Source organism: Nylanderia fulva, unplaced genomic scaffold (genome assembly GCF_048542155.1).
Source record: "Nylanderia fulva isolate GAGA-0341 unplaced genomic scaffold, ASM4854215v1 Scaffold8, whole genome shotgun sequence".
Lineage (NCBI taxonomy): Eukaryota > Metazoa > Arthropoda > Insecta > Hymenoptera > Formicidae > Nylanderia > Nylanderia fulva.
The window spans coordinates 4344302-4355599 of record NW_028190916.1 but is presented as its reverse complement, the minus strand read 5'-3'; positions in this window follow the sequence as shown (position 1 = coordinate 4355599).

The window sequence follows — 11298 nt, the reverse complement described above, 5'->3', positions numbered from 1 at the left end:
AACAAGAATTTGAGGAAGATCGATGAAATTTGCCATTAGTCGTACAAGTAAAACAAATGTATTTACAAACTGTCGTGCGCTGCACATTTTCGAGAGATGCACAGTTGCTCCGCAATGCTCTTCGTTGCAGGCATACGCTCATTTCGAAAAATTCCATTAATTACGATGGTGCACGTTAATTAATAGAACGCAACAATCGTCTGTCATTTAATTTTGCACTGTCGATGCATATTTACGACAACACACTGGCAGATATATAATGCAGATATAGAACGTAGCAATTGTTTGTCTATTTTCTGAATTTACACACATGAAAATATATGCCATGTTCTTTATAGTAGTTTATATTTTGTAATATATATTACACATTTCTTAGTAAAGATTTGTATTTACAAATTGGAACAAGCAACGAATATCAAATTCGAAGTTGAGAAACTCTTTGAAATTATTCTTATATTCTGTAAGAAAAGAAATATAGGCGAAATATCATCAGGTCAAATAATTTATAAAAGTTTATACATCATAAATTTATGTAATTTCTTAGCCGAGCTCGACAAGATTCAACTTAAACTCGACGTTCGTATTGCGGGAGATTGTCGTATTGAAATAAACATCGACGTTTTACAACCACTCGAGTCGGTGTCTTAGTAATACAACTGTGAAGTGGCAACAAAGCTGAATGTCTCTCACACAACAGTGCAAATACACCTCGGAGATCTCGGCAAAGATCTTAAAGAGGATGTTTGGCCGCCTTGCAAACTCTCCAGCGATAATCTCCGTCCCGTCAGCATCGTTTCTTCTCGTAAGGCAAACGCGCGAAACGTTCCCTAAGAGGATTGTTACAGAAGTAGACGCAAATAATGTCCGGATGCATTGTAGTTGCGTTGACAATCATACTTGTTGGAATATATCAACATGAATCCGGCAAGTACTTTATGTCGTTAAATTTTCTTGCAAGGTTGCCATTATACGATTGAATATGTTCAAAAAAATAAAAATTGTAATAACAGTAATTATTACAAAAAACAATTAATTTAACGCAATTAATGCATCGTGTCTTTCCCGCTTACGAATTAAGTCATCTAAGAAAATATGAGAAAATAGGCCCCTACGTGCGAGGTATAATTGTTGTATGATATATAATTTACACCTTAAAAAAATGGAGAAAAAATATTTTTTTTGACAATCATGTCTGTAGGAGAGGAATTCGCGGAAGGATTTAATTAAACTTTTTCTGCAGCCGTTATATATATATATATATATATATATATATATATATATATACGCGCGATACGTGGGATTTTAATAGTATTATACCAGCGGGAAGTACGAAATGTAGATGGAGGAGAAATGGAGATGAAAGCGAATGGAGTGCGCTCGTAGCCTCCGATCGCAAAAACTTTAATCGGTTTACTGAACTATCCAGGCGGACCGATGCGAGATAATTGAAATCCACGTGGAAAGCTAGGAGACCCTCCGGAGATTGCCATTAATTAGAGCTATAGATCACTCGGCGTGCTTTGTGACAACCGGCCAGCTCCTGAACCCTCTCTATGGCAATCCGTTTCCTGATTCGTCTTGCTAGGACGCCGCCTGCCCGACGAACACCCGTGGTAACATTACCGTTACGTGCACCAGCAAAAGCAAACCGATAGTGTATCTAGACTTATGTAACGTACGTGCGATATGATGTGAAGCGCATTGTTGTATAGCTGTGTGAGGAATGTTGTGATAAATTGAATGTAGTATTTGTGCGCTAAAATGCCATTCGACGATCCTGATTGTACAATACATTTTTTAATTTGGACGTAAAATATTTTTTTAAATGAAAACTAAGTACTTGTAATATAACGTAATATAATTACAATTAATTAAATTTAAAATATTTAGTAATTTCAAGTAATAATATATAACAAATTATAGGTTTTGAAATTAAAATTCAATAAAAACGATAGAAGCGAGAGCAATCGTTAAAATCAAAATTTAAATCAAAATTAATTTAAATAGTTCAGTTGGAAGAGCAGTCGCCCGGCAAGCGGAAGGTCTCGGGTTCGATTCCCGATTCAGCCGACTTTCGGACCAATATTTTTCTCGTCTTTTTCTTACAGAGGATGTTTAGAGAAGGAACAAGGGGAATTTCTGAGATCCCAACCATAGGATTCAAATTCCTCAGTTTCCAAAAATCTTCTTATCTTAATTTATCGCAATAACATTGCGTTTGGCTCTTAGTCGAGATGAATATGGAGTTTTTAAAACAATTGGAGAGCTGACTTACAAAATATTCTTATTAATTTAAATAGTTAAAAATAATAAAACGAGAAAAATAAAATTGAAATTGAAATTAATGAAAGGGAGGCTGTAAATTTACATTTGAAATTATCTTTCTATGCATGACGTAAAGAAAATTCACGTGCAATGTACATAATAATTTGTGCGACGGGAATGTAATTACAGTAATGGATAAACTCATAAGTGGAATGCGTGATTTTGTGCCGGTGCAACATCGTCGCACTGAGGCAAATTTGAAAATTCTGGCACCGTAAAAAAATGCGGCAGAACATGTCGGAAAAATTTTACGCAAACGTAGGCTAAACTCGGGTGTAACGAAACGTGACGCGTTTACGATGCAACTGTGACTTGATATACGTCACCTCTATTTTGTACGTGGGCATTGTAGAAATGTGTGTTACTTGATATTTTACAGTACGTATGCACGTACATCGCGCGAAAATAGTATTTTGCATGAGGATAACTGCAGGAGCCTCGAGGGCAGTTAAAAAAACACATCTAGATTCTGACACTCCAGGGGATGATGGCCTGAATCAATTTCTGTTTTAAATTACAAAACTGTCTGCCCGCGAGGATTCAAACAATTTTATACTATAGACAAAAAATACATATGTGGGAGTAAAGAAGAGGAAGGGGCAATATATGTAATAATAAATTTCTATATTTTTTAGAATATATAAAGTGACAAAACTGATGTTGCGTTATGATTGTTATGCTGACTTACAGACTAAATTTTTTATTTGATATTGTTTTTATATTATTTAATTTGGTTTGGTTAAGATTTTGGCAATTTTTTATACTTATTTTTTATATATTTTCAGATTTATAATTTTTCTATTTAGGTTTTAGTGTCTGTCTGGCATTATTTTCGAATAATTATTCTGCATTTTGTAATAGATTTGTAGAATTTTTTCGGTCTATTAGTTATGAGGTTAAACAAGTATATCTATTTTTTTGCATTTTATATTTGTGATAAATATATCGAGAGTTTTGATATAAATTATGTTGAGATATTTAGAAAGAATCCAAATATTGTAGAAAAGTAACGGATGCATCGATGTATATTCTGACGTGAGAAGATAGAAATCTTCGAAACTAGCACACTAGACATCAGGCTTGGTATGTACCGTATTTCGGGTACAGAAAATATGTATGTACATATATGTAGAAAACAACATATGCGGACAGATTCACGAATGTGTCAGGTGTACCTATACATATACATATGTTGCGAGTAGCTATGTGTATGGCTGCGAATTTCCATCTGAACGATTCAATTTCTCGACGATAGCGTCGCCGTCTACCATTGATGCTCCGCTGCGAGCTGAAAAAAGTATATGTGCGTATGTGTGTGTACGTGAAGGTTTTACACGTGTTCAAACTCGTCGCTATTTTGCATCTCGCCCCAGAAAAATAAATGCAACAAAGATGTATTAATAGTTGTTCTTATTTGCGTCGTTGTCCGTGTTTCGTGAATCGATGTTGTTACATAGCACGCTCTAGTAGCTTCTTATTGATTTTCTATTTCTAATTATTTTAAAATCGCTAAAGTTATATGTATATTATTTAATTATTATATTATATGTATATATATATATATATATATATATATATATATTATATACTATATGTATATTATCGGGCAGTTGCAAAAGAAATTCGATCATGAAAATTAAAATTTGATTAAAAATATCTTATTACATTCAGTTCACGTACATTTATAATTTACAATTTTGAATAATATAAAATGCTCAAACCATTAGTGATTATTAATTATCAATAATGAGTTCGGTTAGATTTAATAATTAACTTTGACGTCAATTGCAAAAAATCTATAATCGATTATGAAATATATTTTATTGTATAAAATAATTTTCTATTTAGATTTATATATTTCTACATGTATGTATATGAATATTTGACTAAAGTCGCCCTTATGTTCGACAATTCCCGACGGCCCTGATCGTATTCGCGCATATGTGTGTTAGTGAGTGGGCGAGGAGAGAAGAAACAGTTTTAAATTAAACTACGGCCAATTCCAATTTGATCCCGGACCCGCGGATTAGCAGACGCCTGTCGAATGCAAGGACGTTTACAAGAGATAGAGGATGATTACTGGCTCTCTCGCGTTCTTCCCTCGAGTATGCGTGTCGATCGGCATCCCTCATAAAAACTGTTTCGCGAGTCGAAAGGATATTAACCGTATGCATTCTATCCGTTGGAAATTATGCCGTCAGTTGCATTATGTATCGCATCACAAAAGCATCGTTCCTTTTTTGTCATCCTATCGCGCTATTATTATGGTCTCTGAGCTCTGGTCTATGGTTTCAATTATTAATAAATTAATAATTAATTGATATTAATAATGCTATTATAAATATATGAATATGATTAATTTATCGGTCTCTGGTTTATGATCTTTGCACTTTGATCTCTAGTCTTTTATCTATGGTTTTTGGTTATATTTAACGCGTTTAATACAATGTATTTTTAATTTTATTAATATTATTAATATTAATAAATAATAAAATGAATTAAACATATATTTTATATAAATACTACTAATTAATATTAATTTAGTGGTCTCTGGTCTATGTTTATGGTTTTTAGTCCATGGTCTTTTATTTATGGTCTTGGGCCCATCACATCCGACTCGCAATTTTTTTATTAAATCCTTTGCCGCTTGGGTTTTAATGAAGAGTTGGCGATTCTTACTCTGTCCGTAATTATATTTGTCCGTCGTCTTTGTAGAAAACCAACTTACTCTAATTAAAGATTTTCTGAACTTAGTTAATGCCCCTTCCGTATCAACTGCGTTGACGCTCCGACATTTCTCTGCTTTCTAGACCCGATAATCTCCATTATTCGCTAAATATTTAGCGCAACTCTTAGCAGAAAATATTTGTAACGGTTCTTTTACATTAAATATATAATATAAATATATAAGCGAAACATGAAGCAGTTTAAAATGAGAAAGGAGAGAAAACAAAATTTGAAAATTTAATCATAGATTCCTGTCTTCGACAATATTGGGGAAACATTTCATTCCTAGTTGTAACTTTGTAAGCAAACAAGTAGTAATCCTGTAAATTTGCACGTCAAACTTCATTGATCTCAAAACTTACTGTCTATTCTTTGAGACTCGTCAATGTCTCAATGATATGTTCTAATTCCGTACAACGCGAAAAGTTTAATGAATTTCGACGTAAGGAAAATTTAGCGTCGATTTAAATGGAAGCGAATAATCAGATAATTGGAGCGCTTGAAATCGCATTTGCGTCAATCTATTGGTTTAAAAGAGATTTCTCGACGTTGTAAATGCAATTCAACTTTTCCGTCAGTTTGAATATTTGTTCGAGCAGAATAATTCATTTATTGTAGTTAAATGTTTAGAAAATAGATTTATTTAATCCTTTTATTATATAAAAAAAAAAATTTTAAACAGATTTCCCCTTTTTCATATATTTTTCATACGATTTTTGAACAATGGTGAAGAAATCAATGTGACTTTCTCAAAAAATCATTGTCGTGCAACTTTTATAAAAGTCGACGCGTGTGCAATTTAATACCGACGTCGAGTACCTACTTCATGCGCGATAATTACTGTGAAGGACTTTTATACCGCGCTTTTTTTCTAGCAAGGTGCGATGAGAATTCTCGGTCGCGATAAGATGAAAAGTTTTACTAGTCATGCGTTTTTTATACTCACAAACTTTTGTCATGTTAATTCATCTTCCATAAAAAATATACAGTGGAATTAATTTACATAATAGCTGACTCGAACAAAAACAGCCATTTCCCAAGGATCTTTAGCAAGCATTTTCATATATCGGTCAATAAGATGTCGAGTAAAATAATTTTTGCAAACGAATGCGTTTTGAGATCATGTTTATTATCAGCTGGCGTGTGTTTCGCGTACCTAGAATCGGCATTACACAATCTTGTTAAATCTTACGGTCGCCAGCACATTTCGCTGGGGAAAAGCTACGGAGAGAAGATCCCGGGACAAACAAAAATAGGAACCGAAACCCCTATCGCCGTGACGCAGCTGCAACTGTATGACGGTCACCGCTCCCGTTCTGACCCTTCCCTGGCTCGTTGGCCACGCGAACAATTTTTCTTCCAGCGTGTTACCGCGCGTTTCATTTTTTTTCTTCTCTATTTTATTTTTCTTTTTCTTTTTTTTTTTTTTTTTCGTTTTCAGGAGATCGCTTTTCCGGTCACTCGCGCCCATAAAACCAAAAGCGTGTTGCATGCAGAAGGGTGAAATGGGACTGGGCTTGGCTGGCTGCTGTGCGGTGGTTTGCACGGCCATTTTGATCGCGCCAACTGTCTAAATCCTCGGGCATTGTTTGCGATGCTTTGTGCTTGTTCCGCGGAGGCACTCTTCTCCGCAACGACTCGTTCCCTCAGTCGCAACTCTCTTTCAACTCTTCTCGTTCGTAACCGTTGCTTTTGGATCGCGGTTTTCTGTCACGACGATATTCTACGGCATGACTGAACAACATAGTAATACAGGCGAGGATAGAGGATCGACGACGACGACAAGTAGCGAAAGGGTGTTTTGATGCCATTGGTAGATGGGCGATAGGAACGATATAAAAGGGGGAGCAGACGAGTAAAATGAGGGAGAGATGGAAAGGGAACCAGGAAGTGGCGTTCAGGACAATTTCGCGGTCGGATAATCGCGCTTTCGCTGTCCCCTCTTGCACGAGGGATGAAAAGAAAAAGAGAGAAAGAGGTTGAGAATTGGAAAAAGAAGTATAGCGGCGTCCTCTAACCCGCTTTATGTAGCCTCCCCAACATAGACGGATATCTTATAAGTCATTTAAGAACGAATTTACGTGTTTAGCTCGATATTGATCGTGCGCCATTAAAATGCATTATTTTTGGAATGTGTTTTACAGTGTTTTATGTAGTTTTATATTGGATGAATTTATCTTTGGCGAGATTTCCTTTATTTAATTTCACTATTTGAAAGAAAATGTCACATTATTTATCGCGTTGTATTATATTTTTCAACCAATTTTCAATAATTATGTCGGTACAAATGTAAAAATACAACATATTTTATGTTTCGAAGATTTTTATTTAAAAAAGTCATTCAAAATTCAAGTCAAAAAAATGAAATAGTCACAATTTTTTTAAGAAGAATTTAGGGAAAAAATAAATATACGTTTAAATATTGCTCGATATAAAATGTAATGAACATCAAGCGAGCTTCAATTGTCTCGTTTAAGAAAAATGTACGAGAGAAAGATCTATAATAATATCTGGTTCAGCATCAACCGATACCACGTGCAACGCAAATAAAAATTCACATATATTCGGACTGTGTGGGGCTTGAAATATGCAAGAGCAAAGCGTGTTCGGAGGAACCTCTTTTTATCGTTCTTTCCCGCTTAAGCTTCTTCCAATCCTACTCGACGTGTCACTTCCTTCCATTCATCGTCAATCCCTTTTGCGGGTAACGAGTCACGTTCGGAGCTACCGCAGACACGACGAGATACATGCATGAGCGAATATACATATACATACATATATATATATATATATATATATATATATATATATATATACACACACACACACACACACACACAAATTCATATATGCCGCATCTCGAAGGCAAGATCGGCTTACGTGTTGCAACTTAGAAGCAGTTTACTGCTATAAACCATATATACTATATGTGTACTGCGAAAAGGTGTTTTCGGAAAAGACACACTTGCTCGTTCAAAACTGCACAAGATTCCATGGAAGATTTGCAATCGCGAGTATCAACTCTTTTGAAAACATGTCATCCTCTTCTTCCTTTCTCTTTCTTCATGTATGCATAATTATTATTTCGTAGCAAAAGCTACATCTTTGTGGCGGCAAAAACTTTTTAATATAATTTTGTGATATGTATGACACGTGACATTTCAATATTACGATATATCTTAATGCCGGATAATCTCGTATCATTATAGAAAATCGATTTTTATTATGCATTCTTACCGTACGAGAGCTTCGGAGAGAGAGAGAGAGAGAGAGAGAGAGAGAGAGATTAAATTATTTAAGGATTACTGGTTGCCTTTACTCTTTAAATAATTCTATAATCGATTCGTTAATCTATTAGGATGTCTCGTCACACACGAGATTTCCGCGATCAAATTGAATTGATTTTTCCATTATGGAATCGGATGTCAATTATAATCAAAGCAATAAACTTGAGCAATTAATTAATGGAGTATAACGTAAAGTAATACCGTATTAAACGAAGTATCGTATATTTACGAAAAATCAAAATGTTCAATATTTAATCTATATAAATTTACTTTTTCCCTTACGATTTATTATCGCGCAACTCTCTGTATCATGAATCAAGCTCTCTACTCGTGATTTATTCATGGATTTTAGTATTACCTTTAATTATCATTAGAGCGGACTCCTTGAAACCTTCATGCGGTCGAGTAGTAAGTCAGCTTTCTTTTTAGCGGCGCGATATTAATAATTCAGTCCCATAAGACTAATAAAGTTCGTCGTCGGAAGTTTAGTTTCCTTCCATGCTTGTCCCTCCGGTTTATCGACCCTCGTTTATCACTGCCGTTACTTTATTCCGTACCACCGCCAACAACACCTCACTTTTTCGCGTTTCATACTGACAAGCGAGAGAGTATAGATAGGAAAATAATCGAAACCTCGCAGTTTACGTCAAGGTATATATATATACACGTACACATTGCGTGCACGAACATACCGCCGCGGCCTCAGGAAGGCACGTACGACTCATAAATACCCTATAAACACCGTAGAGGGAAAACGGGAAATCATTAGAGCACCGCTCAATTTGCGGTACACCCTCGAAAAGGATGAACTCAATTTGGTGAATGCAGCTGGGGTTTCTAGTTGCGAAAAAGTCGAATGCGCACTCTGTGTTGTATGTGCGCAGAGGCTATTCTGCACTTTGCAATAACGCGAATTCGGTCTGGTTCCGATAACGGTTAGGGAAGAAACAAGCGTAGACCGCACACGGCTAGTGCAGAGGGAGAAAACGAGTACAGCTTGTCATGGCTCCGTGAATAATTAGGTTTAGTTTGGAAAGTACGTAAGTTAGCAGTCGCTCGGAGTTTCGCAATTACTGAAATGCGCGTACGTCTTTTGCATTGATCTTATTCTACTTATTATTGATGTTTCTATACCTTATATAATTTCATGCATAATTCGAAGGAGATGACTTTTTCTTTCTCAATATTTAGACGAGATTTAATGTTATGCGCAAAAGATAATATTTTATTAGCAATTTAATTGTCTCAGAAAATTCATTTTAGATAATGTGTATAGACATTTTTTTATATGTGGACAATTATTTAGAATTTAATGTTAGATACTGTCATCTGTCAAATATTATTTTAAATCTCACGTAAATACCAAAAACAATCATAATCGATAACTTTAGTTTTTACTACACGGAGAGAATGTTCTTTTAGAATTTACCCTGAAAATCATGGTAATCATAGATAGATGGGACAATGTGGTATTAGAAAAATTTTATAAAAGTTTCTCTGATTAATATTTATCACAATAAAAAATATTATGCATGTAGAAAAATTAATTGAATATATTTCCTATCTTATATATCGTGGTGGATATTAATACTTTTTAATGTGACAAATATTAATCGGAGAAACTCTTGTAAAATTCTGCCAATAACCATATTGTCTCACGATTACCATAATTTTCAAGGTATATTCCAAGAGAAAATTCTCTCTGTGTATGCATAAATAAATTGGCGCGAACGATGAAAAACTGATAACGATAATGACGACGAATCGCCGATAGTCTGTCAACTAGCGACATATAAAATTCCACACGTGAACGACTGGGTACTTACGCGCTTGCGTAGCAAAAGTATATATGCTCCGTAGGAAAAATCTGGCGTGACTACGTGATACAGGATCTCGCAGAGAGAAGCAGTATCGCACACGTCTCGATATCGCACGTATAGCAGGTATCGTACATATTTACGTAGTTCGCACGTGCAAGCCGCACTTACGTATACGTCGCTTGAAAGTACCGGCAGCCAGCGAGCTGCATCCTCTTCCCTCTTCATATCTCGCGAATTGAATTTTCATATATCCCGTCTCGCGCGATACGTCAACCGGTTGTCACGCCAGACGTAGCTCGCGCTCGCGATCGCTATCTCCAATTTCCCTGATCGCTTTACCGCGGCCATGAATAAAATATCGCGCGTCATTTATCCCTCCGATGTGATTCGCGAGGTCAGAATAATCCCTGTACGTCTCATTTAATTTTGTCGTCACTTATATATAAACCTGTGAAATATTAATATTCATAATATGTATTTCAAAACGTTTTCAACGTATCTCTTTAACTTCTTTTTTATTTTTTTTTTGCACGCGTGTATGCGTTTAAATTTATAGACCTCTTCCGAAGCATATTCCATATATTACTTAGCTATTCAAATAACTCGTACGCTTTCGTTGCTATATATATGTCAAAGATTACAGTTTCCGTTTATTTCTGCGATACGGTATTCCTATGTAACATCTACATGCATTCTCGCTTTGCGACGCTTTGCATACGCTCGGTATTTTGACAGCGCATGTTCGTAGAAACGTATACTATTCGTAGAACAGCACGTAAGCGTTTGTGCATTAACGCTTTGCGGTTCTCTGCATTTTCGGATGTCTGGATGCGCAGAAGAGCTTAGGGTCAATTGTAACAAGGGACAGTTGTAATATTCCGGTTGCGATAATTCGTATCGCGATAATTTGGGTCGACAGTTGATATTCAGGTTGAGGGAGGTTGCAGATTAATGTACATCAAATATCAGTACGTTCACTGATGTCGACATCGGATCGTAATTATGTAAATACGATATAAAATTATTTTCACGCATTTTCAATGCTCTCTCTTTTCGCATCCTAGATTCTCTCATCTCCGAACAATTTTTTAATCAAAAATCTCAAGCCTTTACAATTGTATATTATTTTACAAAAAATA